This window comes from Ciconia boyciana, chromosome 6, assembly GCF_034638445.1.
Source record: "Ciconia boyciana chromosome 6, ASM3463844v1, whole genome shotgun sequence".
Classification (NCBI taxonomy): domain Eukaryota; kingdom Metazoa; phylum Chordata; class Aves; order Ciconiiformes; family Ciconiidae; genus Ciconia; species Ciconia boyciana.
In genome coordinates this window covers 15682603-15709474 of record NC_132939.1, presented here as the reverse complement: position 1 = coordinate 15709474, position 26872 = coordinate 15682603, and the positions used below count along the sequence as shown (strand labels likewise).

The 26872-nt window shown below is 35.8% G+C and overlaps 1 protein-coding gene across 2 annotated transcripts in view; it reads left to right on the top strand.

Moving 5' to 3' along the window:
• Nucleotides 1-26872, top strand: part of SOX6 (SRY-box transcription factor 6) — a 378993-nt gene that overhangs the window by 35644 nt on the left and 316477 nt on the right. For both annotated transcript variants that reach the window (XM_072864495.1, XM_072864498.1), the window contains exon 2: nt 17158-17228. The gene's annotated coding sequence lies outside the window, so the exon portion shown is untranslated. The remainder of the gene's footprint in view (nt 1-17157; nt 17229-26872) is intronic.

The window sequence follows — 26872 nt, the reverse complement described above, 5'->3', positions numbered from 1 at the left end:
AATATCTCTCAATTCAGGAGTATTTTGTGTGTATCTGGCTAGTTGTGAATGTAAATATATGTGTATGTGTTTGTGAAAACATTTTTTATAATTTGAAGTTAATTAAAATATATAGTCAGTTAATTAAAAAAATACCTCCAAAAGCAGTTGGTCTGTCATAGGTGACATAGCTCAGCTTTTATATCCTCTGGTCATCAAAAGAACCGATGAAAATTTCATTCTCACTGACAGCCAAGTAGCTAGAAAAGCCAGTAGACTGCTGATACCAGCGCGTGAGCAACACAATAATTTGCTAAGACTAATATGGCTGGCTGTAACCTGATCATATATGGATCAATTGATGGTATTGTAGGTTAATTTATCATGTGACTGACTTGCAGTTCTAAATTCCAGGAAAATATCTACATTGAGTTTAGTGAAAAATAGCCTACTTAGTTCGATACAGACGTTTTGCAGCCAGACAGTGATGGAAGTACTTCCAAATAAGTATACAGGAAGTTGAGAAACACATATTAGAATAGGATAAATATATCTTGTTATTGGCAGACTTGAGCTTTTTTCATTTGAGGTTTAGAAAAGGCATTATTTTCTCTCATATAATTTGGTATTATAATTAATTATTAGACAAGGAGGAACTTCAGATGCATTCAGAATTAAACAGAATGGAATAATTTTTGACCAGACCCTGAAAAAAATTATCCTTCTGGACTATACTGTTAAGGATTTATTTCCTTATTCTTTCTTTCCTTTTTCCCCTTTGCTTCTTCCCTGTTCCTTGCCATTAAATGGCAGGATTGTTTTAATTGTTTAAAGGAGAGGGGATTGTGGATACTTCTGGGGTGTCAGCTTCCGTACCTAAGCCTTGCTGGCTTACTGAGCTTTTCCAGTTCACTGATGCAAGTGCAAGCATCGAATGGTTCATATACAGCTCTAAACCAACTTATTTGGCAGTTATTTCTTGAATGGCCTAATTTTACATATGATTAGTTTTTAATTCTTAAATCACAACATAAACTGTGTGTATTATACTACTATAAAAGTATGTTAATACATAGGATATGATTAACTCGAAGTGTAAGTTCTGTTTTTCCTGGTACGCCAGTGTGCAACCACTGTGGCTTCTGTGGGAACTCCTAGTTTGCAGCTGAAGGCAGAATTCATCTTGAAGCAAAAAAGTGATGCAGATTTTTAGGATGTGACAAGAATAACATTACAAGATACGTAACTATAGCAAGGCATAACAAGAAAATTATGTTTCTGTGAAAAGCAGACTGCAGTTATTTCTGGGCTGATCCTGGTTTCTGATTCACAGTCGTGAAGGCCAAAACATGTAGAAATGCATATATTTGTGCATGGGGAGGAATTGGGAAATCTCTGCTGGGTCCTGTTCCCATCTGGGTAGGTAAGAATAGGGCCAGACAATATATTTTGCTCTGTTTATATCCACCAGCTTCTCACTTTCATTAGAGCACAATTGTAGGAACAACCATGTGCTGGGCTCATGACTAGCTCATATGCTTTGCAAAAACTGTCTGTTTTTCAGAGCTGGCAACTCAGTCTTAACGTGCTTGAGGAATTTAGATCTACTACTATCTCATGTCATTACTTGTACAGAATTTGCATGAAAAATATGCCAGAATGTATCACTTTTATAAATGGTAAACTGCTAGTTTTATTAGAAAAGGTAAAGCAAGGACTTACCATATACAGATTTTTTTTTTTAAAGTGAGATGGAGATGTTAGGACGTCTCTTTTTATGTAGACGTTAGACCCAATTACTTTGTCTCATAGCAAATGAGACTCCACTGTTTCTGTGAAGTTAACATGTAATAAAACTGAAGTAACACACTAGTGAATCTGCTCCATTGTGTTTGGCCTTTTCTAGATGCTGTGAAATTTAAACCAAAATATTAATTCCACTGGCCTGAAAGCACCAATATCTTTCCCTGTGAAAGTTTTTTCTGATGTTATAGCAGTTGCTCAAGATTCTAAGGTGTAAGTCGAATGATTTCTCTCTTAATTTTTATGCATTTTGATTTGATTGTTCCTTTTGGGGATGGTGTATCATCACATTGTGGTTGTTACATGTCTCTCTGCTGACAGTAGTTGAAATGAGAGACACGCCATAATGCTTTTGTAAGGTGACAGTAATCTGATTACCCTTCCTGAAACTTCTTTTCACTTGTTGGTAAAGATTTACTTTTGTTCTTTTCACTTGTTGGTAGAGACTTAAGAAAGCCATGCTGATGCTCAAAAAATATGAGAATATGACTTGATAACAAATTGCTACTTGCTGCAATATTGTTAGCCATGATAAAATTAAAGGGAAAAAAACTGTGGGAAATAAATAAATCATATTTGTTTTTTTAAAATCTCTGATGTTAGAAAATCTGCTCTGAGATCCTGTATAAAAATAAAGATGTAATGTGCAGTTTGTTTTTGCCAACAGATGAGAGATATACACCCAATGAGAATGATACTCTAAGTAGTCAAATGTTTATTTACTTGCTCATCTATTATGTTTTGTCTATCTGGCGGCTAGTCTAATAAGGACGAACATGTTTGTGATTCCTCAGATTGCCATATGCACTCACAGATCTCTTCACCAAATTGACTGTTTCTAATTTCTCACTTTCATTAGTTCCACTACCTTTTAGTATTGTGCAGATGTATTTTTGTGTGATTACATATTTTATCCGTCTCTTCTTTGCATCTTACTATTATAATTTCATTAGAATTGTTTTTTCAGAATGTTGTTTTGTTGAGGGACTAACCTTGCAAAGTTACTTGTAATAATAGCTTATTTAATTTCCATCCAAATTTCTTATATAACTTTCTTATTAATTTTTTGGTAAAATTTAGTTTGGTTCTCCATGTCTACAATTATCTAATCTGTTATTCTTTCACTGTATCAGTCCAATTTATATCTATGAAAATTTTCGTGGGTGCAAATCCATGTCCTGGTAGGATCATTTTGATTTGAAAGCCTGTGTTTTCTGGTTTATATAATATTGTGGTACTTTAAAGGTTTCCATGCCATATGGAGTGCAGCAGCATATTTGTTTGCTGTGGAACCTGTAGTTGTCATTTGGGATATATTTTCTATGCTGCACTATTTTTAAAAAATATTTGCCTGTTGCTTTTTTCATATGTTTCCACTAATTTCAGAGCAGTTGACCCATTTTGACACCAACCAGACTAATACTATGTATTTTCAATAAGCAGAAGTCTTTGAGAGAAGCAATTTTTTCCACCTGGGGTACTATGTAAAGTAAATTCCGTATATGTTCCAATAGGTTTGCATCATTTTGTGTCCTTGCATATGGGATGCTTGTAGGTGAGGGTCATTAAATGTAGACCTATCCTCAGAATTCCCAAAAGTAACTGAAATGTCTAGATTTGAGAATTATTGGTCATCACTTCAATGGAGCTCTCTGATTTTTTTTTTTTTTTTTTTTTTTTTTGTGTGCTATCCATACTGTCCTGAGAAAGCTGAGAATAACATCATTACTGCATAGAAATTTTCACCTTTTGCCACAAATTTTACTGGCAGAAATGAGTAAAATAAGTGAATTAAAGGCAATCTGCAAGAGAGACTTATTAATGCTCTTGGAAGTATGTTCCATGTTCTCATCATGGTTTCTTTTATATAGAACTTGGGAACCCAGAGCCAAAAAGAAGTCTAGTATCATTCAAGGGTAGTCCATATTCCTGTCTCTCCCTTTGTTTTTCAGATTTTCCTGCATTTAGAGCTGTGCTCATATTATTACTGTACGTGCAGGCACTGAAAAAAAAAATGTGGTGGCAGAATCTGATGCGAAATATTCTTGATATTGTTCTTCAGAATATTGTGAAATGGCTTTGGTTCCTTTTACTTCTAATAGTTTAATTTCTGGTGGATCATTAGTTTGATTTCAGAGCCAGACATCTTAAAAGAAACTGAGTCTCAAACTAGAGGCAATTCACTTTACCCCTAATGTGTTAGATAATGCTCTGAATCATCAACATATAGAGGAAGCATAGAATAATGAAACTGGTAAGAGGTGTCTTGTATGTGAAGGTGAGGACATCAGCTGAAGGTGAAGACGTTCCTTCTTTCTATTCTGGTAGGGCTTCCTAGGATAGAAGTCAGATTCTGGTGTGTTGAAATTTCCTTTTGAGGCCGTGCTTTGGCAAGATGCTGTCTTGTTGCTTATAAAATGACTAAAGTGTCTACCAAATGCGAGTGCCAAGTCAAAATATGTTCTGTATTTTGGTAATTGTGCAGAAAGAACTCCAGATGGTTCTGATGATGAAGCGCTTTGGGTGGGATCACCAAGATTTAATGGATGGCAAACTCCAAAGGCTTAATTACTAACCTCTCTAGCAGCATACTTTTTATCAGAGTGGACAAGTTATTTTCAGACACAAAAAGAAAGAACTATATATTTCTTTGCATGTAGCTGAATAAAACCCACTTAGCTTCTCTGTAGGAGTATCCGAAACTCAGAATACTTGGGCCTAATAGAAAGGGTGCCAAATTATGTTTCCAAAGTGGGAAAACTATACTGTGAACAATACTATTTTTGTTTGAGTAGCTTGATATTTTCCCAGCATTCTCAGTTTTCACAGTGTGCTCTTAATGTGTAATTCTCCTACAATATGAGTATATCCTACATTTTGGGTTCAGGTGTATAATGATTATATTTATTTTCCATGTCTAATCTGAGATGGCTCAAGAGTGGTCTGTTCTTTTAGAAGATTTTCCCATCAGAGGGATTTGGATAGGCCACATTTAGAGAGTGGTGAAACTAAACAATTAAATAGCAGGTCACACAGCACATTTTAACTCCTGGAATGTTGCTTGATTTCATAAAGTAAGTCCATACAAGTTGGAAGTGTTGATTGATTTGCTTCTGCAATGTTAAAATTTGACTTTTAATTTTAATACCTTCCAGCCAGCCCTAGTAACAGCATAGCAGTAATTTGTGTGCTGTAATCACAGAGGACTTTGTATGTATTTGAATGAAGTGTTCTGCATATGATTTTTTTTCTTGCACTTGTATGATATGTTTCCTAAATCCTAGTGATGTTAGAAAACCTGGTGATGTTAGCATTTGCTTCCAGTTTTTACACAAGAATAGTATTTCTCTTGTCTGAAACTCTAGTTGTTATTGTCACTGAAATAATAGAAAATTTCACCATTGACTGTAGTGTGATGATAGGGTCAGCTTGTTGAAATACATCTTGGATAGCATAGTTGAGATAATGAGGCCAAGTACAGCCATCACCTATATCATGCAAGTTCTTTGGCTTCTGTAGATTGGACTGGTGCAACTGTGAAATGCTGTGAAATTTGAGTTTTATAAAATGAGAGAATCCTGCTTCTTATGTTGCCGTATAACAATGAACAAAACCAGAAGGACCTAACTGGTTATGTTTTTAGACCCTTATTGTGTCTGCAGGAGCCAGGTTTTAAAGATTGTTGGGACTTGCTGTAGAGCACAGCTGCTTCTCCAGGTAGGGAGAGGTATCAAGAAGAGTATCATATATGATTGATGGGAGACTGTCTTGTTGGCATTGAGCCACTTCGTAAATTTTTTTATATAATTATCTCTTAATTTTTGTGCATGCACTTAAGCAACTTGTGATTAGTTCATCTTAAAATCAGAGTCAGCATGCTTACAGAGAGGATTCATCTGACTTCTAAGAGTAATGTATTTTTTTATACTTATAACTTTTAAAATGTTTTAATAGTATTTTTACTGATTTTTGCAAGGGTCTACATGGCTTAGACTGGGATTCTGCTGTCTCTGATCTTATTGAGTAAAGTCTTATTCTCTGATTTTTCAAGGAGGTGACTTGCTATTAAGGTGTTGCTTAATTGCACAAATGACCCCAGTACAGGGTGTCAGTATTAGAAATGTGTGTTGCTTGATCTCCCTCCTAGATCCTCAAATTATGGTTTGAAAGTTCCACAAAGTTTATGTTGGCACTCTGTACAGAGGAAAATATCATCCAACTGTAGTATTCTTAAATATTTATTTTCTTGTAAGGTACTTCAGTGTTCCCAGATGAAATTTTATATAGGTGCAAAATATATTCTTGTGGTGATTAATAATAGTAGTGTCTGACTTTGCGGGGAATTAATTATCAGGTATTGGTAATTCAGCAAAGTTCTGAAAATTTCTAAGAGATTCATTACCTCATTGGGGTGACAGAATAAAGAGCAAAATCCTAGATCCATTGAAATTGTGGTTGTTCTGCAACGAATCAAGTACAGCTGGGTTTTAACTCTGTGTTCCAAAAATAGCCATGCCTTCCTGTGAGATCAGGGGAGTCCCCAGGGTTTGATATATTTCTTTGAGGGACCATATTTATTCACACCTAGTAGTGTGTCTGTTGATACCTTCAAAATGCATGTCCTCTTAGAACCGTGCACTTTTAAGACCCTTTATGGCAATGTACACAGCACTGAGAACAATGGGATCTTGAACGTAGCTGCAACCTGCAGTACCACCCTAATGCACTTAGTTGGAAAGAAAGCGAAGGATTAAGTTATTTGGACGCAAGGAGTAGTTAGCAATAAAATAAGTGAAATTATAAACATGATCATTGGAAATATAACTAACATTTTACAGTTTCTTAAATGAAGAAAGAGAAGAATAAGGATTAAAAACTTTGTCAAGTGGGAAAGATGATCTATTAATGTGATTTTGGTTCTTGAGAGTGGCATTGGCTAAGATTTTAAACCTTTTCTTTTTCCTTGATTTCCCAGAAAGTTTTATTATAAGTTTACTTATAATACTTATAATACTTTAATTACTTATACATAAGTAATTAACTCTGCACTGCATTCCAAAGGGTGCATATGCCAGAAAAAGAGGGCAGAGTCACCTGGAAAAAGAGAAATTTCTAGCTCAAAGAAGAAAAGTATGTCTAGTTGAAGTAAAATAGAGGAATCAAAAATTTTACCAAAAAAAAAAAAAAGAAAAAAAGAAAGCAACCTACATACTTCATAGTTGCCGGGGAGTAGTTATAACTTGTGCTCTAATGATTTCTGATGGATGTTGCTGTAATGTTCACTCTGGTGTTCGTTAAAAAGAAAACGGAGAAAACAACACCCTAAAATTCCACAGCAATAGCTGCTTCATTTAGCACAAGACAGAAACATATTTGAAGCACTTCCTAAAGAACTTTATTTTTAAAGAAATATAAGTTATTCCCTGTACATTTTTTTTTCTCATTTTCTTTTGTTTAGTTAAATCAGTGATAAGATCTTGTAATGAGACATGTCAGGCTGAAGGGTTAATTTTGTAAACGTTTTGGGTTTGCTGTCCAGATTAATGCCAACTTTTTGAGTATGTGATTTTTTTTTTTAAATTTTTTTTTTAAGATCAGTATTCCATTTACATTTTTGAAATATCATATGCAAAGCACTTAGTAGCCACCCCTCTAGCCATCAGCTTTTCATTGCTGCCTGTCAGTATCGTGCTGAGGGCAGGTGCAGATAGCCTGAGGCTCGTGGATGTTGAGCAATGCTAGTAAATGCCTGGAGATACAGTTTTATATGACTACCTAAAGAGGCTAGGAATCATTTTCATCACGTGAAAAACAGAACCCTTCCCCCAAACTTGCCTTTAAATTGTAGCTTAGGACAGTCTGTCCTAAAGTGCAGGGCACCTCTGACTCCAAGATCGACAGTTTACTAACATGGGATCTCTATACACAGTACAAAGCTCAGGAGGCTATGAACATAAGACTGATCTTTATGGACTGATAGAAAGTAGTGCTTTAGCATTTTAACCTGCTTGACTGTTAGTACCCATGGCTGGGCTTAACCTAAATAGGAGTTACGGGTTGTCGCATCATTTATTTGATGGGCAGTACTGCCTGCAAGGATTTCTATATGGTGAACATCTTTCTGTTCTGGTTTCAAAATATCTTGTAGAGGTGAATGTTGCAGAAAAAATAGGAAATCAAAATCTTTAGATGATAGGCAACAAGAACAAGTATTGTTCAAAATCACAAAGAAGATTTTGACAGAGATGTCATAGGTGAAAATCAGAAGAAACTAGGGCTTCACCTGGTTAAGTCTCCAAAGCTTGATTTCTTATCAAACTGATAGCTTTACCATTGAAGGCAAATTTCTGTTTCAAGGTGTACTCTTTCCTTCATTAAACATATTTTTTTTGCTGGCTTTATAACTAATGAAGTAGTCATGCTTTAGGAGAGACTGAAAGGAGGCTGAGAGGTTTTTATTTGGTTTTATTTGGTTTTTATTTGGCTTGGTGAGGTAACATGGTCCATCTTTTTTTTTTTTTTTTTTTTTTTGGTGTGTGATTTATTTGTCCAGCAGGTGAGAGTTAAATGTCTTCAGGACTAATTATTGTAGATAATCACAAATAGAATGGCCTTTGGGCAGGATACAAAGCCATATCCTTGCTGGTAGCACTCTGTGCCACATACTTGGGGAACCATTTTCTGACAGAGGATACATATGTAAGATGGGATTCTAACTGACTGAATGGATCCTTTAAGAAAGAAGTTTTTATTTACGTATGATTTCACTAAAGTGAAATTAAAATGAGAGCACCTGGACCTCCTTTTCTCTGCTTATAGTGTCAGGAGAAATGAATTTTAAAAATTGGAGCTGAGAGGGGAAGTTAGTATATGAGGTCTTTCCTTTTTTTTTTTTTTAAAAAAAAAAAGACTTAAGCTATAATTATTATACTTCAGGGTTTGGGGGGAAAAAAAACCCCAAGATATGTATTAAGGAGGTTTTATCCCTCAGGGAATCCAGGGAAGTAGACCTGAAGGCAGACATTCTTAAGGTCTTCTAATTGATTTTTATGTCCTACTTAACTAGCTTTGAAAATCTAAGCTTCAGTAATATGGTACTCTCCAATACAGAACCCCAGTATTTTGTCTGGATTAACGCTAGTTTCAATGGGAGCAAATGGCACACTTGTATTATATTGTAATATTAAAAAATAGATTTGTCATTAAAAAATGTGAGTTTATGTACAGCTGACTTAGCTCCTGGCTGTTTGGCTCACAAGCTGCTTACATTAAATTCTGGAGGTAAGGGTACATTGTTGCATTTTTCTTTTTCTTCTTCTTCATTTTTTTTTTTTTAATCAAAACCACCCCTCTCTATTTTTTTTTTATTGTGGAAGTGCACTGTAGTTGTGACAGGTTGAATCTCCAGTTTTCAAGGAGTTTTCAAATCCAAGTGCTATATGGTATATTTACGCTGGAATTTTAAATATGGTAATATGTTCCCATGCACTAGTATTGTTGTTGATATCTCTAAAATATCAGATAGACATTTCAGCTATCTTACCATTTGTAGCTCTTGGAAATAATGGTAAAACTGGGCTTTCACAATTAACACTTCCCCCCATGCTCCCATATATATCTCTTTGCTTGAGGGCTTTAGTTCCTGTTTAAGGGGTTTCTTGTTACTATTCCAAGCCTTGCTTATGCATATGTAGGTATTACACTATCAAAAATTGTGCCAAGAAGTTTGCATCTGGTAAATGTAGCACAAGTACAATTTAGTAGGTGTTCATGTCAAAGTCCAGTGAAAGAACCTGATGAAGATGTGTCCTGAACCCTTTCCATGTTCTCTGTGCAACAGCTTCAGACTTTCAGCAGTGATGTACAATGACTCAAAGCCTCCCATGTTATTTAACTGTTCACAACTCTACATAATTCTTGATGCTTTGTCTAGCAAGGAAAATACAGTCATGGAACTTGTTTTCATTTTTCTTTCCAAAAAGACTGTTTATTTGCTCAGAGGAGGTCAGCAATTGTAGATAATATATAAAAATATATATACATAATATATTTAAAAAATGGGATAAAATGAGTATGTACCCGTAAATATAGATAGTTGATTTGAATGGCAAATCAATGTGATTCCATTCTGTTGTGTAACTGATTTTCAGTTTAGTCCAATCCAGAGCTCATGAAGCTCATTAAAGAGACTTAACTGCATGCTAAATTACAGTTTGAATAACTTTTTATACTATTCTTTTTGGTCATATGACTGAGCTGAAAGAATGTACTCTCTTTTAAACAAAGTAAGCCAATTCTTCAGTAAAATTACTTTAAACATTGGTCTGAATATGAAAGAGCAGGGAACCTGACACGTGTTACATATTCAAAAGATAAAGGGAGCCAAAAACTGCTAATATGATTTTAATACAATTTGTCAAGAAAAAATACATCAGTGTGGTAGGCTAACAGCTCCTGGTATGTGTGTTGTTCTTCTTGCATAATGCAATTATTACATAATGATAAGATTATATAATAAACAAAAATATTGTCATTATTTTGTGTTAAAGTTGTATCCAGAGAACCCTTGTGAGATTGTTTTAAAGTAGCGCACTGAGACCCTGTTACAAGTTGCAAGTCCCTGCACACACATAGGAAGAAATTAAAAAGCTATCATTCCAAATGGAGAAAGTACAGTTGAGGCACTGAGAGAGAGAAAGACGAGAAAAAAATTGCCAAATATTGTCAGGCAGGTCAATGCCAGAGCTGCCGTATGTGTCTTTGTGTGGTTGGTTCCAATGGCTGTGTGACAAATGGCAGTCTCTGAAGAGTGACCCTGGATGCCATGTCCAAGCCATGTCCTCTGCACACTGCTGCTTCTCTAGGTGTAGAAAGTAACTTTCCAAGTGCAGTTTGCATTTGCTGTGAAATGCTCTCTGTATTTGATGTATTCTTCTACCAGTACCACGCATTGGGAGGGTTTCTGGTATTTGGAACACCAGTCATACTTCTTGGGGCTTGTAATGCTGTAACTTTTCATTCTGGGCTTACTTTGCCTTGTAGTGCCTTCAGCACATGGATCTGTATGTGTAAACACTACAGAAACGTGCCTGTTTTGAAAGCATTTCTCTGTTTTCTTTAATTCAATCATATTGATTAGGAATAAGCCAGCCTGTGGCTATTAAAACGGCATGTAGCTCACAAGAAGTTCAGAAGTGTTTTTTGTGTTGTAGCTACATCATGGGAGTGGCAGTGGGCTGGTGCAGGAACTGCTGGGAAATCCGAGTCCCTTGCTGTGGGAGCAGGGAGCCGGCAGCTACCCCAGGCCACTGAGGAGGCTTTTGCTATCTCTAACCCATGAATTATAACTGGAGTTCCTCCTCTCCCTTCAGCCTTCCAAGCAGTGTGTGGTGTGTGCCTTGTGGTTCTTATCTGCTTGTCAGATCTGGAATGCAAGGCCCCCTTCCTTTTATACAAAAGAATAAATACATATTTAGGTATTTCTTTCACCTGCACAGTGAATTAGATGGTTTTGGTGTTTTCAAATGCAATTTTGGTGGCAGGTGTAATAATACATTTAAATTAGTTTTTGGACACATGTAGTACTTTTTTCATCAAAATCCTTTTTAGTCTTCACCTGATGCTGTGCTATGAAGTGGTACAGCCAAAAGACCCTAATATTGTATTCTGTGCTCAAGTCCTGTAGTGTTTGGCTGCTTTATAGATATGCAGGCACGCAGCAGAGAAACCTTCATGAGCTGCCTGTTGAAGACATAATGCAATTTTGCAAATGCATGTGCCTTTACAGAAGAGATCATAAGGAGCTCTTACAGTCAGTTATATAATATAATGCTACCAGGTCGTGTGCCACTACTGAGTGACACCCTTTTGGGAGAGACAGGGAACAGCTGTTGAGTGGTGATGCTTATGGGGTTCCTTTTTTTTAAGAGGCAGTTTACAGAAACACTGTCTATTGTATGTGTATGTCGACATGCTTTTTCTAGGCAGATGTGAGGTTGCTCTAAACTGGAAGTCACATAGTTTACGTAAGTGCTAACCATAGCTAAACTGGATTAGAGTGGGTTTGTGGCCAGTCATCTCCAAGTGTGGGCAGAGTGAGCTCACATCTCCCTGCAAAACTCTGTGGAGATGTATCCTATTTTAGGTACTTTTTAAAACCTAATTTCTGTAATAACGACATCACAGCTTCTGGTATGTAGAATTGTAAAGCATCACTGTTAGAGAAGGAAGAAATAGTAGCTCCTTTTTGTGAATAAGGAACTAAGAAGCACAGAGAAACTCCTTTGCTGAAGGTTGAGCAGAAAATCTATAGCAAAGGCAGCGGCTGAGTCCAGAGCTTTGGAGACCAATGTTTACATCGTATGCACCGTGGTGTTGTTCTTACCTCACTGTGATGCAACATGTGTTTTAAAATGACCAGTGGTGTAACAGGTGGTATGCTCTGATTCCTCCTTTGATAGATCATTTGGCTGCAATCTCTGTTACAGAGTACAAAAATCCAAATGAGGATCATTGCAGAGGGACTATTCTAGAATGAAAAGCATTAGGTAAACAACATTGTGGTTGTTTTGGTTTGGTTGGGGTTTTTTGTTTGTTTGTTTGTTTTTTGGTTTTTTTTGCTAATGCATGGAACCAAGGAGAGTGAACAGTTTAAGAAACAAGCCAGCAAAGGCAGTAAAATACAATCCTGGGCCATTGAAGAGAAGTGACAGAAAGGGAACGATAACAGGAATTTCCTTGTGTCTTTTGTAGAAAGTCTCATCTATAGTGGTTAATTACTGCGTTTACTTTCCTGTTTCAAAATGATCGTGTATGAAAAGTTTTCTGTGTGTAAGTAAACCATTCTTCATTGAATCATCTTGAAACTGTGCCCTTTACTTCAATTAAGTAAGATTTTTACAAATCCAACTCAAAGGATCTCATCATAATCAGCCTACTGCCACCTTAATTTTTGAGATTGTGTCTAGGGGCTTACAGGTCATTAATGTTGTTTTAATTGTGAAATTTTGCACATTGCAGGATGTGAAATTGCGATGTGATTCAGGCCCTAAATGTATAGCTTCATTTCTGTATTATTCCTTTTTCTCATTTCACATCATGCTATAATTCTGAAAATAGTTTTTTAACAGTTGTTGAATGGTACATATTTTAGTCCCAGCAGCCCACAATGATAGGCCACATTCTCAAATGATATAACATGATGCCATGCTTTTTACTAAATAACTGCTTCCATTTTTTACTTGCAGGCTTCCTTCATGCTCACTGATGACTGTGCACAGAAAATACAGACTACCTGTAGATGCTCTATCTTAAAAGAATAAGAATATTTTAATTAAAGATTTTATAAAATTAGTAATTTTTTTCTGCTTTCCAAAAGTGGTGAAATCTTATGTTCTGAAAACTAAAATCTCTTGGAATTATTAGAGCTGATGGTATTTGGGTGAAAAGAGGACTATTTTATAAGTGACATTGGGTATTTATGGCATTTTCTTTGGTTCATAACACTTAGGGCATACAAGATCCTGCAGTCATTTAGTGATGTACATAATCTGTTTTATGTCCAGCATTTTCTTGATGTCAATATGCGTTTGCAAGACAAGCAAAAACTTAGCTTTTTGAAAAGTGAGTTATTTTGAAAGATTCTGTGAAATTGTTGGATGACTGTACATTATTCTTAGTCAAGTCAATGAGAGATGGTTAACTTTATTAACACTTCTTTTAAGCCAGGCCTGTGACTTTTTGTTGTCTGCGGAGATGACCTTGGTCTTATTTCATGTTACCTGACGTTAGGACACCTTTTCCTTTTTGAAAAAACCAACCCCAAACAAACAAACAGGCAAAACCATGAAAACTGCGATGATCTTTGCTTTTGAGCAAACCTTTTCATTTAAAATGTAACCTTTTTATGGCTTTCTAAAATGGAGTTTTTGAGGCAAATGAGGAGATAATCAACCTTTGCTATTTTCATTGAAAGCTGGTTGCCTGAACCCTTTGGTCCTTTTGTAAATCCCTGTCTTTGTGGTTTCTTGTTTTCATGGTGTTGGCAGTTTGTGTTTTATGGGTTTTTTTATTCTACTTTCTGAGACTTGGGAGTCCATGGTGTGTTACGTCTGGGTGTTTTCAACAGCAAGTGTCACAGAAGTATAGCCAGTAAGTTCATATAGATCTGCTATATTGCATCTGCTTTTGCCTCAGTTCCCCTGCCTTGCAACCATGCTTCAGCTCATAGGTTGAAATGCTGATCAGTACCAGAGTATTGGAGTCACTGGTACACAGATATAGGTCTTTACACTGTGTTTTTCCTCTGCTGTCAAAAGTTTTGGCATTTGAACAGAGCGGTAGAACAGAAAGTCAGCTATAGTACAGGAAAAAGAAAACACAACCTTTTCCGTTCGGTTCATGCTATGCGCTGATTTAAGTATGAAGCATCTTTTGGCAAAGGTACCTGCAATCAGAGCATAGGTTGCTCTTACAGCTTTATTTTTGCCCTTTCATAGTGGGACTGGGAGAGTCAGGCCTTGATAAGGATGCTAGCAACTTTCCAAACAAGCATCTGAAATACCTGCAGAAATTGCAGGTGTTGAGAATGTTTTGAGAGCATTTTGACTGCAAAATATCTGAGTGAAGTTTCTGGTGAAACTTGTACCAATTAAATCAACAGAATACTTTAAAGAAAACTTTGTTCTTGTATGTGTTTATACAACAACTATTCACCCATGTAGTCACCTGGGGTTCAACTCGAGACATCTGAAGTGAAAGCGTAAAAGGTTTAAGGTAATAGAATAAGGGCTAGACTTCTGAAAGCATTAGGTCTTCTCAACATCAGTGGGAAGGTGGCCTCCTAAACACCTTTAAAAACATGATGCAAGTCTTTTATTGATAAAAGAGACAGGTATAAAAATCTAGATGGAACAACTACTGACCTGTATAGTATTAGTCCTTGGTCTATTTTATTTGTGTAATAAATTTATATTTAATTGTATGATTTGCACAGGATACACCTGATAGAAATTTTGTATTAAACTTTATGATGTTAGTGTTTGATGGACAGAAGGTTTTCTACATGGATAAGAAAATAGTTATTGTTTTTGGTTTAAGAAAAATTACCTGGAAAGGTAAAAAGAAAAAAAAGTGATGCAAGGCTATAGAATATAGGACTACAGGTGTAAAAGAGAAAAAAAAAAGTTAGCAACTACTTCATCTAATTAGGTCATGAGGTTTGCTTTTGGTTTTTTTTGTGTGTGTGTTAGCTATATCATCTATCTTTTGAGCAAGGAACTGTGCAAGGTAAAATGAGTCAAAGCAGTAAGAAACAGGTATAATTTTCTTCCATATAAACCCCAGGTACCTCCTGCTTGAATTTTCACTGTGAATAACTATTTCTGGTCCATTAGATTGTTTTCATCATTTTACTTATACTCTGGTTGTGTTGGTAGACTATTACTGAACACTTAATTCATTGCACTATTTTATTAAATTTACTAAGGGAATGTGGTTGAAGGAAAAGTCAGTTTTGTATGATGTACTAAATACAACAGTCTAGCTCAGATGAGTCCATTTTGAATAGACTGGGCTGTTTGGGGTTGGGTTTTTTATTTTTTCCACCCTGACCAGCTACGTAATGGATAAGCCTGCAGCTGACTCCCAGTTCTGAGGTGTTATCTGAGCAACAAGCTTTTATTTGCTCAGGGTCACTGGGTATGGTTAGCCCTGTTCTGCCTTCTCCCTCACTGGCACTGTTGCCGTAAGAATCAAGGCTTCACATACATAGTATTCTGCAGGATTTTTTACCAAACTAAACTTTTTTCGTGATAGATTAACAGAGTACTAAAGCTAAATTTAAAATTTTGTATATTTAACCTTTCCCCCTAATTGCTTGCCCAGAATAAAGATCTGGTGCTTTGTTCCTAAATTCTCTACATGAGGTGGTGTGCATTAAAGTGTATTTATGCTCTTTCAGATTAATTAACTGTGACCTTATGAACCACTGTCCTTGTTTAATTGGTGGCTCCAAAGCACACTAATGGCATAAATCAGCTGATAATGAGATTCAGACTTGCTTTTAAAATACATAACAACACTGCATTGATATAGCAAATGAGATTTGTTGACTCTCTGTTGGTATTACAGGAGAGAAGACACAATTAAGTGTGTACTTTCAGGATGGGGGAGGGCTTGGTTGGAATGAATAATATGCACTTCAGGGTGGGTGTATGAAATAAGGAGGATATTCTACATCAAGATAAGTTTGGTATTCTCTCCTTGTCTCTAGGCACTGTGCAGTACTGGCTGGTGCACTTTAGGATACAGAAATGTTGTGGGAAGGTGTTTCTTAAAGATTACTGGAGGCTAACAAAAATGATGATTTCATCTTAAATATAGTTACATGTTTTTAAACTGTGCTTACACCCACTGTTTTATGAACTGCAAATTAATCAGATAGCTCCCAGAGAACAAAAAGGTTTTGACCTAAACTAGTTGCCCAGGCTCCATTACTATTTTCAGTTTAATGTTACCCATATCCATCCTCACATTTTGGAAAGAAAACAAGGGCTGTGCAACAAAGTTTCTTTGTTTTCCTAAGAACTAAAAATGTGCTGTATGTAGACCAAACAATAAAAATAAACTACTGAACTACCTTCTAATGCATGGGGGTTCTGGAGAGAGGAAACCATGGATATTTAGAGGCATAAAGTGAGTCATTGTGCTAGTTAAAGAATTTTATAAGGCAAGCTCTGTGGGTTTGAGTTGCATCTGTTACCTTTCCAACTAGAACTGAGGGGTATGCAGGAAAAAGAATGTTGGATTTAATCATGCCTTATAGTGAACGCATTGTACTTAGGCTAAGCTTCTAACTGGGATCTAGACCATAGGAGAACAAAATCGTTAGTCTGTCTTTCTGTATGAATTTTGCCTTAGATAGGTTCCAGTTAAATGCACCTAAACAATATTATTTTACACCAGTTAAGCTGAAAAGTGCTGTTACAAAATACTTTTAAAAAGTAATGAATGTTCCGTAACACTTGAAAACAAAAAAACAAGCAAAAAACCCCAACCAGCCAAAAAACCCCTCACAGCTATTTTCCTTATTAAGAGATAACCATGCTTGCATTTATGATAGTTCTTAGAAGCCGTAATGGACTGGGTTGCTATGGTGTGAGATGCAGAACAATGAAATAATTGTTTCTCTTGGTATTGGCTTCCTGGAAACAAATTCTGTGTAAATTACTTGGCTGAAACAGTGACAACAGTCTTGTGTGCTGTTTTATTTAGTCCATAGTTAAAAATCATAACTATTCTATAATAATAAAAGAAAAACATTTATCAGTTCTGGGCTTTCTTTTGTTTCAACTTTTTTTCCCTTTATGTTTTCAGGTCAGTTTCATGAATTCAAAAGCAACTTACCAGTGATTTCTGGGAGCTGGGGCTGATTTTCTTGTGTATTTGTAAGTATTTATTGATTAGTTTTCCTGTTATGTGCATCTTTCTAATACTGTTTTACCATGAAGAATGGAGGCTATTTTAAAATGTCGCTGTCATATCACGGTTTTAGAATGTTCTTTTATTAAGAAATGTACCTAACTACTCATAAACTTTTTGTAGTTTTTTTGCTACCAGCTTATGCTTCAGTTATTCAGAGGGCTACAGATGCTTGAATTAACAGTCAATATTCCTGTTATTTCAAGCTTTCTTTTGGTTTTCATAACAATAATAATAATAATAATGAGAGAACGGTGTTGCTTACAGTAACACATCAATTGTGACACTTGCTAATGATAGCAGTGCATCTTGCTGCTGTGATGAAAATTATTTCTAGAAATGAATTGGGGCTGTGATTCAAGACTGACAGGACTTTTAGAGGAAATGCTACATGGGTTTATTGAGGAAACACTAGGACAACCAGTATCTGCTGAACTGGGAATGTATTTTTATATACCCTGGAGAAAGCTGATCTTTATGGTTGCAGCAAAATGACTGAGACTGTAGTCATTTAGGCCTTGGCCCAAGAATATGTTTCAGCGTATGCCCAAGTTCAAATAAAGCGAATGGGACTAGGCCTATGCGTAAATGCTTTGAGAAAGGGAAAGTTAAAGAGGAGGATCTGGGAGGAAGATAGGTATTTACACATCAAATAGAAAGCTTTCAGAATTACTGTTTTGGATAGTCTTCACCTTTAGTCAAGTATAATAAGGAAAATCTAATGGGACTTAGACTTGGCATGATATAAATTATTGCAATACCTCTTGCATGAGGTAATATAAATGAAACCAATCTATGCAGCTTGGTCTCTTAAGTCACAAATATAGTTTATGAATAAATATTTATTCAATCATTTGTGGAAAAAGATGTTCACAAAACTACATTCATCAGGGAAAAATATGGCTGGTTCTCCTCTCAGTATGGAAATGTGTTCAATTTGTACTAACCCTTCCTCTTTACAAATGTTTATTTTCATATATGGTTTTGCTATTATATTTGCAGTTTCCTTCATTTACAGGTCAGCATCTTTTTAAAGAGCATTGTCAGTCATATTTAAAGAAAATATTGTCATCAAATAAAGTAAACAATTTTTAAAAAGTATTACCATTGAAAAATAGTTCTGAGAAGGCAATGTAAAGTGATTACTGAATTGAGAGCGAGGAATTTGTTGTAACTCTTCCTGGCTTTGCCACTGCATGTTTTTTCAAGCAGTCAGTTACGCTTCCTTTGTCTCATTTTTCTCATCTATAAATGGAAATAGTAATATATCAGTCAATACAAACAGTACCTCTTTATACCTCGATATGGAGTATACTTTCCAATCAAAGCAATGGCATAAATACAATGGTAGGTTCATGGCGAACTACTTTGTGCGTACCAGGCTAATTGGATGAGAACCTGTAAGTATTGTTTAATTCATGTTCATGTGGTATTGTGAACTTATAAAAGGCTTTAGTAATTATATTGTGGATTCCTGATCTGGGTCCTGCTTTTCTTGGTTGACAACAACAAACAACTGTGGTAAACAAAATTGACATAAAAAGTACTTTGAAAACAATGTTTGTGCTTAGGTCAATCAAGTAAGTACTTAAACTTTAATGAGAAGCATGGACTGTTGTTATCACACAACTGTACACTGGCTTTTGCAGGAAAAGGTGTTAGTACAGTTGAGACACCTTACAGCATTGTGACCATGAGAGCTGGAACGTGCTTCAGCAGCCTTACCAATGAAGCCAAGTAAATGAATACACAAAATGATTGTACAAAATTAACCACAGTCTAGTCTTTTACAGGTATTCTCTGCAACTCAGAGTTCAGTCACACTGACATGAATATCTGGAGAAGCTAACACTATGCTGGCTGTTCTTGTTCTCTGATTAAAGGACTTATTTTAGTATTTAGCACTATATATCTAGGAACACATGCGAACCTTAAGTTCACATAAGCTGAAAAGAAAATGTAGGGTGTACAACTCATTGTTTCAGCCCGATGTTTCCTCACATACTGAAAGCAGGATTGAAATATACATTCTATAGTAATACAGGTTTAGATCTTCTTAAATCATCTCTCTTGTAGCTCTCAACTTGCAAATATTCTGTAGGTAGTATACATTAGTTCAGCAGATACAGACTCTTACTATTCAGTAACAGTAATACATACAGTGTCATAAATTTTCACTGTGCTCTGTAGACTAATAGGACGAGTTGTTATCTCAAGTATCTTTCAATTTAAAGGCTTGATTTCTGCAAATACTTATTCATGTGAGGTGACCGTGGAAGCTGATGAAATCAGGATCAGGACCTGAGGCTGAACAAATAGGCCCTTGGCAAATGATACCATATAAGATGGGAGCTTTTGGGGGTTGGTGTGGAAGACAAAAAGTTTGCATATATAAGGAGTTTTGAGAAGATTCAATTCTAAGCAGCATTTAAAAAATGCTAATGAGAAGTGTATACCTTTTTCATGTTATGCTGTAATATATGGGCATGTTTTTATAGTGTGTTTGTTTGATCTATACTCCAAAGGGAAGGAGTGTAGATCAGTGCTAGGAAGATTGATCTTTGAAACTGTGCATATTTGTTATATGGGAATACAGCAAGATCAGCTAAATACTGCTATAGGTCTATACCAAAGCTATTTCAACCAGGGGCTATAATAACTTTTTCCTCAAATTTTTGAAAGTTTTGTCATAGATGCATTCTGCTGTAACATGTAATTACTTGGATCATCCAGTTCAGACAACTTTGGGGTTTTTTTGTCATATTTGGCTAGTTTTGTTCAGGAGAAAACAGGATTGATGATTCATACAAAAGTAAATTTCATGGAAAATGTGACATTTGTGCTTTTGTGTTATGCCCACAGAGTAATTGTCCTAACTAAAGGTTACTTTTTTCAAGAATGTGGTCTTAACGTGGTTTAATTTATTTAATTGTTCTTCTCAAGTAGGTCTGTCCAGTAGTAAACTGCAATAGTTATTTAAAGTTACAGACGGCAAAATAAATGTCCTCTTATAACACAGCATTTAAAACAAATTTTGCTTGTACATCAGCAATTAGAAATACCTTTTTACTAGCAGTTCAGTCTCTGTGTAAACATTTTATTGTTACTTGACTACAAAGTGAAAACACTGACAGAGGGGGAAAAAATCCCTGAAAGGAATGGTGTTAAAACCCATGAAACTGCAGTGTCTTGCGAGAACAGCTCTTCAGTGAAAAGCCTGTATTGAAAATATGGTGAAAACAATATAATTGGATTTGAGACTAAAGTCAAATTGCTTTAAAAACAAACAGCAGCAATTTTTTTCAAAGAAGGCTTAAAAACAAAAATAGAAACACTTAGGAGACGCACACATGCAGACACATTATAACACACAAAACTGAGATTGTGAGTAGGTAAACTATCTTTTTAACACTTATTCCAATCAGCACATCATCAGGGAGCATGCTTTGCTTCAAACTCAATATTTAATATTTTTTCCTCGATCTTATTTTTAAGGCAATTTTTATACTTTTTGTAGTTTAATTTGGAATGGTCCTGTTTAAAACTTAGAGACTATGTTTATTTACACCATGGAGCATCTGACCAAATAGATTTGTGCTTTGTATTTGTGCCAGCTTGTTTAAAAGGAGAGAACTATTAAATTGTGAATATTTACATGATAAAGTCAAAGAAGGCACAGCTTATTTGGAGCAAATGAATACATATGTGGCTTTGGCACTATTCACCTTTATGGGTTTAATTGCTAACTGATGTTCTACTGAATTACAGTTAATTTATTTGGGAAAATATAGTGTCTATACTTTCCAGAAAAGCAATATACTGAACTCAATTCTTAAAAAGTTGATCTCCATTTTTCTCTTCGTAAGATATAATTGTTCATCAGCATTTTGGTCAAGGAGTTGTTTATCAGCTTATCACTTACCTCTTTCTATGAAGAGCTGATTCTTTCAAAATTCCTATTAAGAAAGCAAAGTGATGCCTTACTAGAAGCTCTGTTTGCTGCAACATCCATACTTTTTTGGTATGTGTGTACTGGAGGTATCAGAGGTCTTTATCCTCTTCTGCCTACTCTACTGCTAACATTTGTGATGTGCCAATATAAAACGATGTAGTTGCACCATGAAGGAGCCCCCAGCAATTCGAAGCTCTATTTTTCTGGGATTATTTCATAAATGGTGAATATAAAATCTGCTTGTAGTGGAAAACTATCTTACTGTTTTTATGCAACGCTTGTGCTACAGTAGCACACAAATTTTCTTATAAGAAACAAAGTTCCGCTATATAATGTGAGGTATAAACAAATACAAAAGCAAGGCACCTCCCTTGAAGAGTTTTCTTGTCTGAGAAAGCTTCTGTAAATACACATATTTTAGATGTACTTGAGAGAGTCAGTTCAGTAGAAACGAAATGGAAGGGGGAAAGGACATTTCTTTGCACTCAAGTAATACCTGGTGCGTAGATGCCCAAGCCCATTTGCCAGTGTGGGTCTAATAGAACCATAGTTGCATCCATCCAGAGCTTTGTCGTTGTATCTGAAGAGAGGAAGGTGTGGAAAAAAGGCTGAAGGAGAGAGAAAGGTAGATGGGACATTCAGCTGGTGAGAACAGGACAGAAGTCCAAACAAAACTACAAAAAGTTCTGTTTCTTTTTTACTATCTGAACTGAAGTTCTCTCTCTCCCCACCCCATGCTTCTAGCTGGGATGTCTGATGGACTCCCCTGTGTGAATTTTTCTAAAGGTGTGTGGTTGTGAGAGGTCGCCTAGGGACTTCTAAGAGAAGGAGTGTCTGTTGCATGATGCTGGCACAGAAGCATGTTCCTATCTGAGTTCCCGTTTACCTTCTGAGTGCAGCAGACACTATTTTGGCTGCTTCTCTATTGACTGTACAGACTGTATCTTGGTAGTAAGTAAATAAATTAATAGATATACAGAATGTTCATATTGTGGAAGCAATATGCATTGTATTAATTTTAGCCAGTTTTTCTTACAATAAGCAAATAGTGCACTTAAACTACTTCTAGGATTTTGATATTTAACGTATCACAGAAATCTTCTTCAATTCTTTATGCAGAATGAAATGTACACCAAAAGAGAAAATATACAAAATAATAGTTTTAATTCATATAAACCCAAAGGGTTTCATGCTATTAGACTCTTTAGCACTTACTTACTAAAATGAGGACACCACTGAGGGTGAGTGTGCTATCCAACCAGCTTCTGACAAACGGCGCAAAGGCAGAGGCCACGTATGTGGTCTTTGCTTACTTTTTGATGCAGTTGAACCATTTAGTGAAGCTGCTGCTAGAAATGCTTTTTCAAAGGATTGTCATGCTCTGGATGTAAGCGAGGACCTCCTTGCCCTACTGCTGCTCCATATGTGTGCTGGACGAGATCCATATAATGCACTAGATCCATCTGCTGTCTAAAAAATTATTTGCAAAAGTGCTAAGCAATATAATGGAAATCCTCATCCTAACAATTCTATATGCTGTTGAATTTGTGTGCAATGCTTGGGAGAGAGGAATCTGTTAGGAAATATTTGTGCTAAGAAGCTGAATTAAGAACGTGGAAGCAAAGTATTTGTACAAGTCTATACCTGGACAGAGTCCTATAGGTTTTCTGCAAGTGATTGGCATTTGCAGAGCCAAAATATTTTTAGAAAAAATGGTTGTTCATCACAAAACCAAAGCCTCAGGTCACTTAATAACTACAATGCAGGATCTTAGAAAAGCTGTAAAGAGAATTTTCTTTAAGCCATGCTGTGAGTAGTAAATTATATACAGTCTTTCTTATTCTACGTAAATTACACAAAGGATTTCTTATTCTATAGTATGGATGAACAATACCAACAATTGATGTCAGCATTAACTTTTCAAATCATATTACTTAAAAGGGTGAGGGTTATAAAGTGTCCACAGACAGCTTCATTTTCTCTCTGTCTTCCTAATGCACATATACCAATGGCTGTTTGATTCATTTATTGACATAAAACAGAATTGCTTAGAACTAACCACTCATTCATCATAATCACAGTTACAAGAGACCGTGGGGTAAGAGGTTAACTGCTTGCTAGATGTATCAAGATCTTTGGTATATACCGCAGCCTGACTCAATAGAAATCTGATAATGGTCTGTTGAAGGTAAAACATAAGTGTTAATAGCTAAATAAAAAAATTGATGAAGACTGTACTGTAAAACACTCACATTTCTAAAGTTAATTAAAAAGAGCTGATCAAAGTGAAGCCTCCATTAAAAATGTTACTTTAATATCTTAAAGATAATATAGAGCACAAAGGTCAATTTTAAAAATCAGTGCATATTTTTAAAAAATTAATTTGTCATGAATTAAGGCTTTTTTTTTTTTCCTTCTTGGCAGCACTTTCATTAATAATTAGAATACAAATAATGTGCAAATATTAATTTTTACTTTTAGTAGTTTAAGTTCATGCACAGTGATGATGAATTAATATTTTGGGGTATCTACATTAACAAGACATTGAACAAAATCAATTTGAACTAACTGGGAGCAGCTTCTGTTCTTAATACACGTGTGTGATGGATTCAGTACTGTGCATCATAAAATATTCAGAGGCTACACTTAATTGTGTAAATACCATATTATCTTTATGGTTTTATTAGAGATTACTGTATAATCCTGGCTCTGAAAGTTAGTCTGAAAGATGGTCCCTGCAGGAGCCAAAAAGTCCCAGGGAGTAGTTAATCCAATTCTCCGATGCTAAAACGGAGCAGGTTACATGAGTTTTTGGTTTCACCTCTCACTTCTGCCTTCCCCAATGAAACAGTTCACAAAATGTAAAACTTCATTCAAAGTTCTTATTTTCAGTATAAAAAGAAAAGTTTGATTTAGAAAGGGAGATGATCTTCATCTGGAAATTGGCAGGAATGAGGGTCAGGCAGACACACGTGGTCCTGCAGATCTAAAGTACTGTAGGGCACCAGAGAGAAGACGGATGACTAGCTAGCAAACTGGCTGCCTATATGGAATTCCTACTGGTTTAGTATCTACTTTCTACTCGAATGCTTTAGTATTTGATATATAGTACTTTTAAAGAATTGCCTGGTCGCTGATGTAACACTGAACATTGTTAGATCTGCTGAAGTGTTCAGAGTAAAGCGCAGGAATCTGAAGCCAAGCTTAGCATGATGAAAGTGAAGTAAAAATTTCACTCCCCAAACTAACTACCTAAAACTTGAGAGGTGCTCCTACAGCAGGCACAAGGGATCAGAGAGGTGGTTAACTTCAGAGTGTGTGATAACGCTCCTTGATCCTATTTCAGCAAAAGAAGTTTTATGAGCATCAAATCAGGCTCATGATTAGCCAATCCATCAATGGAAAGTAGGCATTTCAGAGACAAGTAAAAATGTTCCAGAATGTACCTGGTTTATTAAACAATTCTGCGAAGCTCATTGAACTCACTTTTATTTCTCCTGTATTTCTGAGATATTTTTTAGGCTTGAGCACCCTATCTTAATAGAACATGCACTATCGATTTATTTAAAGATATGGTATTTTCTCTTTTCTTTTTATGTCTTTAGGGTTTGTTTGTATTATTGACATTTTATTTCATTGTTCCATTTTTACCAAGTGATTATAGTTTGTATAAAATCCAGCAGTGAAATTAAATAGCTGAAATTATTCTTTCTAAGGTGCAATGTTCTGTATTTGTCAATACTAGGTTTCATGTCACTTTGCTGCTTCTTAAATGAGTATTTTAAAAGTATGGTTAGAAAGTCTTAATTTTATGGAACATTTCCTCCTCCAAATCATGATGCAGATTTTAATATAAATTTTTGAAAAGCCATTTCCCCTACAACCGTATTGGATCTCCCCCCTGCCCTGTATCCACTAAAGGACAATTATTTATTAGAACTCTCTTATCCTATCTTGCTTGGGCAGGTTTTTATCATTGCTAGGTTATTGGCCTTTTTTAATTGATTATGTATTAAGGTAGCATCCCACCCTAGCAAATAGTCTTTGTACTTCCTTACTGTGTTCATTAAAGCCTAACAGTATATCTATGTTTGTAAGAAGTGTGAATGGGTTTGAAAGGAATCTTTTGCCCAAAGACGTATTTGGTACGAATTGAGGTATATTCACATGCCTCTGAAATACCAGGTATTGGTTGCTGCCCACTCCAAGATTCTTCTGATCCAGTATGGAAACATAATCTCCAGGTCTTGAAATATGATCAAGGAACAAACAGGCTGCATTTCTGATCCTTCACAGCCCCATTCCTGGACAATCACAGCTAGGAAGTGACTATTACTACCATGTCTGTGGATAACTTTTCTGTAAGTTAGTTACTTGTTTTTTTAATCTCTTGTTCTTAAAGATGTTTTTTATGGACATAAGTAACTTTTAGAGAATGATGAGGGGAACATAACCGTGCACATTCTATTATCTTTTTCTGTATTCCTCAAAACAGCTGCAAGACCTGTATAATCTTACTCCAGATTCCTAGATTTGTACATTAGATAACATACATGCATCCTTTTCACAGGCCAATTTACTTGAATAATTATATAATTATTGAAACAAAATATAATAATAATAATTTTTCTCTTCCTGTATTTTTTTCAAAACTGAATTTATACATTCTGATTGCCACAGTTTGCATTATAGATTTGTTTCAGATTGTGCAATATTCAACAGCAAGCTATAACAATAATCAATGTTCTGTCCTGTTAAAAGCATTTAGGTGGTGTTCATGCATTCAAGGAATGTTTTTTTTAAGGCTGCATAGATTCTTGTACTTTACCCCAGAAACATACCATGTTTCCCCCCCCTCTCTCTTTCTAACTCTGGTGGTTTGTTTCTGTGTGTGAATAAACTCCTTCGTTCCTCCAAAACAGCCTTCTGTTTGAGATGGCTGTTTCTTATGGGTTTTTCCTCACCCACCCACCTGCCATTAACTATTTGGTTACCACTTGAAATACTTCATCATCGAGATTCAAACTCATTGTCCTGTGGCCATTGTTGCTTAGCAGAGCACCCATGCTTGCTTCCTACACAAACACACACACACAAATTAATAACTGAGTGGAACTCCTCCTCCTCTGTGCTCCAGAAGGAGCTGCTCCAAAAAGAAGCCATTTATAGTATCAATAAGCTGCTTCTCCAAACCATGTACAGATGTGTTATTCAACCAGTTAATATTGGGGTAGTTAAAATCACCCATTATTATTTTTCTGGCAGATTTTGCCACTTCATTAATATCTTTCAACATACTGAGTTGCTTGGCTGTTCCTTCTTTTACATGGCTTATATCATATCATGCCATCACAGCATATTCTGTAGTTTCGAGTTAATTGCCCAATTAACAGTGGTATTCATGAAGTGCTAGGAAAATTCCACAACTAATGATTTGGACAATTTCAAAATAGGTTGGTATTTCATAGTTTAAAATGTCAAACATGCCAATAGCTGCAAGCTTAAGACTGTGCAGGCTTAGAACCCAATAGCTCAAAAATTCTGTATCACAAAAATCATAATCCAGCCCTCAGAAACATGTTTCTCAGCCCCCAGTATTTCCATGTAGGGAAGTTCTGCACTACCCTAATTTCTCCTTAGACTGGTGAGGTGGGAGCG